Source organism: Melanerpes formicivorus, unplaced genomic scaffold (assembly GCF_026170545.1).
Source record: "Melanerpes formicivorus ecotype bairdi unplaced genomic scaffold, bMelFor1.0.p_v2 SCAF_3, whole genome shotgun sequence".
NCBI classification, from domain to species: domain Eukaryota; kingdom Metazoa; phylum Chordata; class Aves; order Piciformes; family Picidae; genus Melanerpes; species Melanerpes formicivorus.
In genome coordinates this window covers 4,743,836-4,749,835 of record NW_027142355.1, presented here as the reverse complement: position 1 = coordinate 4,749,835, position 6,000 = coordinate 4,743,836, and the positions used below count along the sequence as shown (strand labels likewise).

General features: G+C 46.4%; 1 long non-coding RNA gene across 2 annotated transcripts; it reads left to right on the top strand.

Moving 5' to 3' along the window:
- On the top strand, window positions 1–3,341 carry LOC137454245 (uncharacterized). Of its 2 annotated transcripts, none has more exons than XR_010990563.1 (4): window positions 1–43; window positions 650–1,146; window positions 2,404–2,469; window positions 3,037–3,341. It is a non-coding gene; the product is annotated as an uncharacterized lncRNA (long non-coding RNA). The 2 variants fall into 2 exon arrangements; XR_010990564.1 differs by lacking the exon at window positions 1–43 and adding an exon at window positions 59–403.
- Window positions 3,342–6,000: the final 2,659 nt, after the last annotated feature.

Sequence of the window (6,000 nt, the reverse complement as noted above, 5' to 3'; positions counted from 1 at the left end):
GCGAGGAAGGCCCATCGGGAAGCGTGGGGAGAGAAAGCAACGGGTGCGGGGCCAGGAGAAGGGTGAAGGGGAGCCCCACTCGTAGCCCCAACCGCGGCCGCAGCCCTCCGGCGCCCGGCGCGTCCCGTGCCAGGGGCTCCTGTGCGTGGCTCGCCGCGGCGGCCCGGCGGGTGGCGCCTGCGCGCTGTCCCCTGCCACGCGCGGGGGGCCGGGCGGGCGCCAGGGGGTGCGTGGCGGCAGAAGCGACCCGACGGCTGCGGGCTGGCTGTGCGCGCCGCGGCGGTGGCCTGGCTCTGGCCGGGGGGTTCTACCCTTTGACTCGTGGCATTTTTTTCCCCGTGAATATGGGATTTGCATTCTCCCGGCCCATGTGTTCTCAGTGGCAGCGCGCAAAACCGTAAAGGTGAGCTGCCCCTGGGTAATACTGGTCTGTAAAGCGTTTATAGCTCTATAAAGAATTTATGTATTCATTATGTCAGCCTTCTCCGGATGCCCTGCTGGCAATGCTCTGCAGCATTGCTACTGTCAAAGACCAATGAGATGTTAAGTGTTCTGTGTTTGGTGGAAGTAACGACCCCTAGCCATATTCTTGTAAGCAGAAAGGTGCCAGTATGCATTTTTAAATAGATAATTGTGATTATTCTTGCAGACAGGTTAAAAATGTGCAAGTGATGCTTTAGGAGATGGATGATACATCAGATAGTTGTCTTGAAGTTGCTACAGCGGAAAAGTCAGGTACAGAGCAGACACCAGCATCCTCGGAAAGACTAGTTAGAGAGGCCAAGAATGGGCACCCAGAAGAGAAACCTCTGCTTTCAGAAGCTACAGGTACTGTGCAGTACACAGGGTGTAGAGAGGAGGACTGGAAGGAACAGTCTTCTCTGGAGCACTCAAGGATGGAACAGAAGCTGCCAAGTTCAGCACAGTGTGAATCACCTTGCGAAGGGCTAGGCAATGAAGTGACCAGAAATAACGGGCACGATGCACTTGAACCGGATGCCTCATTCAGTGCATCGTCTGAGAGCATGTCTCTTGTTACCAATGACAATGATCCTACTTTACTTGAAACAAGAGATTCAGCAAGAGAGGGACAAACATCTCAACACTCAGTACTGTCAGAGGATATGGCAAATGGAAGAGGAACAGGTAAAGAAGTTACAAAGGAGTTGGACATTAAAGCTTTAAAAAGATGGTTTGGTTTTTCCCCTGCAACTTGACGATGGCTTCTTGCACAGCCCTCACCCTCATTCTGTGCATATTTACTGGATGTTGGTGTTGCAGTGACTTTTAAAAACTCTTATAAAAACATGCTTGAAAAGACATTCTTTAAAGTTACAGTATCGGTTTATAGACTAATGTGGCACTTTATAGTAATCTTCCTTTCCAGAAACAGGTGTATGTATATGTATTTTGTACTCACATTGGAATAGCAGCAGTGTGTGATTCACATGCATACATGGGCTTCTAACAGCTTAAACTAGCCCGTATCGATCACCTCAACAGCAGGCGTTTCAGATTCCACTGTAATTTACCTGCCAGCCTTCTGTTACCCATGCCTTTTCAGTCATCAAGACTGGAGCAAGTTTGAGTAAGATTTTTCAGTAACAGTTCCTTGTATCAGTGGGTAGCTTTTATTTAAAATTATGCATTGCAAATAAAAAGTTTACTTATTGAGTAAATAAGTAATGAGCGATTCAGTTGGGTGCAAAAGGTAGGTACAGTGCTGCTTCATACATGGTACACATGGAAAGATTTTTAGGATGAGAAGAATGCTTTTCAAAATGACGGTCTGCTTTTCGGACTATAAGTACATTTCAGATAGCAGTTCAGTAGTTGTTGAAAGTCTTGAGGTGTGTTTTTGTTATTGACTGGACTGTTTGGATGGAAAATTGAAAAGAATGATTCATTTCTTCCTGAGGTTATCTGTGAAAATTAGAAGAAAAGAGGTTTTTTTAAAGATTCATAGAGGAGTGGCAATCTCAACAGTTTTCACCAAAAAATGCATATGCTCTCACCACACTTCTGGCCTTCAACATTTTAAAACTTTTTGGTGTATTAAAACTGTGCAATATTGCTGTTGTGTGTTTAAGGTAATAACAGGAAGGTTGCATATCATTTTATAAAAAGCTGAGGTCAAAATGTAATTTGAAGATACATCCTAAAGCCCTCAGCTGCTAATGTTTCTTTGTGTATCATCAACTAGAAGTTGGCTTGTGTATTTATTATTGAGAGTTTGATGCTTGCTTTACAGTAAGAAAAGTGTGAGATTTCTTTGATAATGTAAAGTGACAGAAGCCAGCTAATTTGGTAACTTTGAGGACGACTAGAGTGTGGTCTGGTTAAGTGATTGATTTTGTGGTTCATCTGGGCAACTAATTATTGTTATGTATTTCAATAACACAGGAGACCGATGTGCAAAAACTAGAGGACAAACTGAACAGTGGTCACATAGAATAAGTCATTGTCCAGGTAAAGTGAAGAAACTTCAAGTTAGGTACAAAAGGGAATAGTGTTTTCCCTTGTTTCTTTGGCTGAGCTTCTGTTTGGAAGATTGGCGGTTTTCCCGAGCTTCCTTTGCTGCAAAATGAACAAGCAGAAGAAAACAACCAGAATCTGAAAACAAATTGTCATGGAGTGATTGGTATGATCATGCTGAAACCTTCCACCACACCTATTTACTGCATTATGCTTACATATACAGCATGCAGATCCATATTGATTCTTACAGAGGGTAAACTGGTGGAAAGGACATAAGATGATTTAATAATAGTGGTTGATAATCCAGGTAGACCATAACACATCGCGAAGCAGTCATTGGGAATGCCTATTTCAGCAAACTGAGCATTTGGGGATGATTCAATGCTTTTGAAAAACAATCCCAAACCCCCAAAGTGCTTTTTGATATTTATAGATTAAATTTCTGGTAATCTGTGACCATGACAGGTAGTGATTAAGATGATGAACTTGAATACAGGTGACGTAATACTTTGGCAGTAGTATAGAATTTAAGGATTCATGTATGTTGTGTATTAACAGGCTGAAAATGAGCTTTCCTTGGCAAGAAAGATGATGCAGTGGAAACCATGGGAACCTCTAGTTGAAGAACCTCCTCCTGACCAGTGGAAATGGCCAATATAATTTTCAAAATGGTACAACCTCTTGAAAGTTAAAAAAAAAAAGAAAAGTTCATTATTGATCTGTTGTCACTGAGAGTTGTCTTAAATTAAAGATAGCAGCTTCATAAAAACATGTTTTGTTGTGATCTCCACTTACATTTAGCAATCTAGGGACTGCTTCCAATTTCTTGCAGAAAGAGTTTAAGAAGATTCAGCTGTTGTACAGCCTTTGGTTTGTTTCCTTGGTTAGCAGGTAGGTTGCTGTACTTAGCATCATACACATGGCACAAACTTTGGTATTGGGCCATCACAAAGGCTTTGCATATGAACTTTTATACTCTATAAATCTATCTGTATGTTACTGATTCAGAGCTTGAATATTACTTAATTATATAGGAATTCATAAGTCCCAAGTAAAATAACCAAACAAGATCTAAGGATACTGTGCAAGTTTGCCTTAACTCATTTATTTCAGTACCATTAATAAAGTTCTTGGATGTTTAAAGGTAAATCTGCAGTTTGCTTTTCTTTCATGATGAATGCCACTGTGCATTATATCATAGTATCATAGGAGTATCATAGTATCAGTCAGGGTTGGAAGAGACCACAAAGATCATCTAGTTCCAACCCCCCTGCCATGGGTAGGGACACCTCACACAAGATCAGGCTGGCCAGAGCCTCATCCATCCTGGTCTTAAACACTTCCAGGGAAGGCGCCCCAACCACCCATTCCAGGGCTTCACCACTCTCATGGTGAAGAACTTCCTCCTCACGTCCAGCCTGATTCTCCCCACCTCCAGCTTCATTCCATTCCCCTTGGTCCTATCGCTACGTGAGATCCTGAGAAGTCCCTCCCCAGCCTTCTTGTAGGCCGCCTTCAGATACTGGAAGGCCACAATTAGGTCTCCTTGGAGCCTTCTCTTCTGCAGACTGAACAGCCCCAACTCCTTCAGTCTGTCCTCATAGGAGAGGGGCTCCATCCTTCTGATCATCCTTGTGGCCCTTCTCTGGACACCTTCCAGCACCTCCATATCCCTTTTGTATTAGGGGCTCCGGAACTGGATGCAGCACTCCAGGTGGGGTCTCACCAGAGCTGAGTAGAAGGGCAGAATCACCTCCCTTGACCTGCTGGCTACAATTCCCTTGATGCAGCCCAGGATCTGATTGGCTTTGCGGGCTGCAAGTGCACATTGAGAGCTCATGCTGAGCTTCTCGTCCACCAGCACCCCCAAGTCTCTGTCCTCAGGGCTGCTTTCCAGCCAGTCTGACTGTTCCCAATCACAGTATACACTGTTCATATAATGCTTTTTGGTATTGTAGGTCACTATGCTTAATGCGTAAGCCACTGTATTTGAGAAGTATTTGTATAAGCCAGAATCCACAATGTACCCCTCAGGAAAAAGGGCATTTATGGCCCCAGATCAATTTGCCCCGTAGGGCCAGGGGGTGGAATGTCATGATAGGGCCAAACGGCCCCAGCACAAACTCAGACAGACCCTCATGTGTCTAGATATGGTCCCCCTCTACTCCTCCTCCTGCAGAAAGTCGGGGTAACGCAGGGAAGGGAACAAAGGGGACAGGACCACGACCATGCGTGTCTGGTAAACAACCCTGTATCTAGGCTAAAGGCACATGTACTGGCCACTGCCTCTGCCTGACCAGGCCTATGTTTCTGTCTTTTATGGCCACAACCTGGCAGAACCCCTTCTCCTTGGGTAACTGTGTGCTGGCTTCAGTTGCCCTATTGGCCCAATCGAATCTCACAAGAGATTTGTATACAGGCTGATTTCCAGATGCCTTGCCTTGCACAAGCCTTGCCTTGCTTGAACCTACTTGGCCCTGTCAGTGCTGCTGTCCCTCCCTCAGCAACACAGGCTGTGACTGCCCACCCACCATATGCCCGCTGGCTCAGCTATAGGAGTCACAGCCAGGTTTGACATGCTTCAACTTTATTTTGTCTGGGACAAGGCTAGAACCTAGAGGGATCTCCTGGCCTCCTTGCTTAGGCTAGTGACAGCTCTGGATGCTCACTTGAGTGTCATCTCGTCTTTGTGACGTGATGGATTCAGTGGCTTGCCTTTCTCCAGTAGCCAGTGAGCATTGCCCAGCTGTGGGTCCTGTTCCGCAACATGATTGCTGCTGCACCCGTGGAAGGCTTCCTTCTTGCAATATATGACCCAAACCCTTCTGAACAGCCTTTGAAAAGCTCTGGTAAGGAATTCACTCCCCAGAGGTCAGGCGAGTCAGAGCACTACCTGTTCCCGAGGGCTCGAGTCCCATCATAAGCTGTTCACAGCAAAAGCATCACCTGTGCTCTGTGGGAGCCTAACAAGGGGCCTGGGACACACCTGGCAAGTGAGTGGATTTCCCTCCTGATGGAGACCAGCAAGAACCTTCCCAGTGCAGGCAGGAGAGAAGGTGTGGTTGCAGACTGCTAGAGGGCTAAATCAAGGAAGAATAGCAATCAAAGCCCCAAGGAAATGCTTTTGTGTGGCTGTACAGACATGGACAACCCTCTGCTCTTCTGACAAACTGCAGGTGGCTTTACGCAGCTGTGTGCACCCAGTGCCTTCCCAATAGGCCTCAGCGTGGCATGGAAGTTTTGCTGCTGGAGTAGAGAGCAGCTGACCTCCTGGAGGAAGGCTGTGAGGGCCTGGGAGGCCTGCCGGGCTCTTCTGCCAATGCAGAGGCACTGCGGAAGAACAGGCAGAGAGGGTCCAGAAGAGAACTAACTCTTAGGCAGGGCTTTGCCTTTCTCTCCTTGTCTGCTGTCACTGGGAAGACATGAGGTCTAGCCACAGCCAGAACAGGCAGTGCTCTTCAGGGGGCTTGCAATGTGAGCTCCGAGGCGCTACCGAGACAGAGTGGCCCAAAGAGCTGCGGT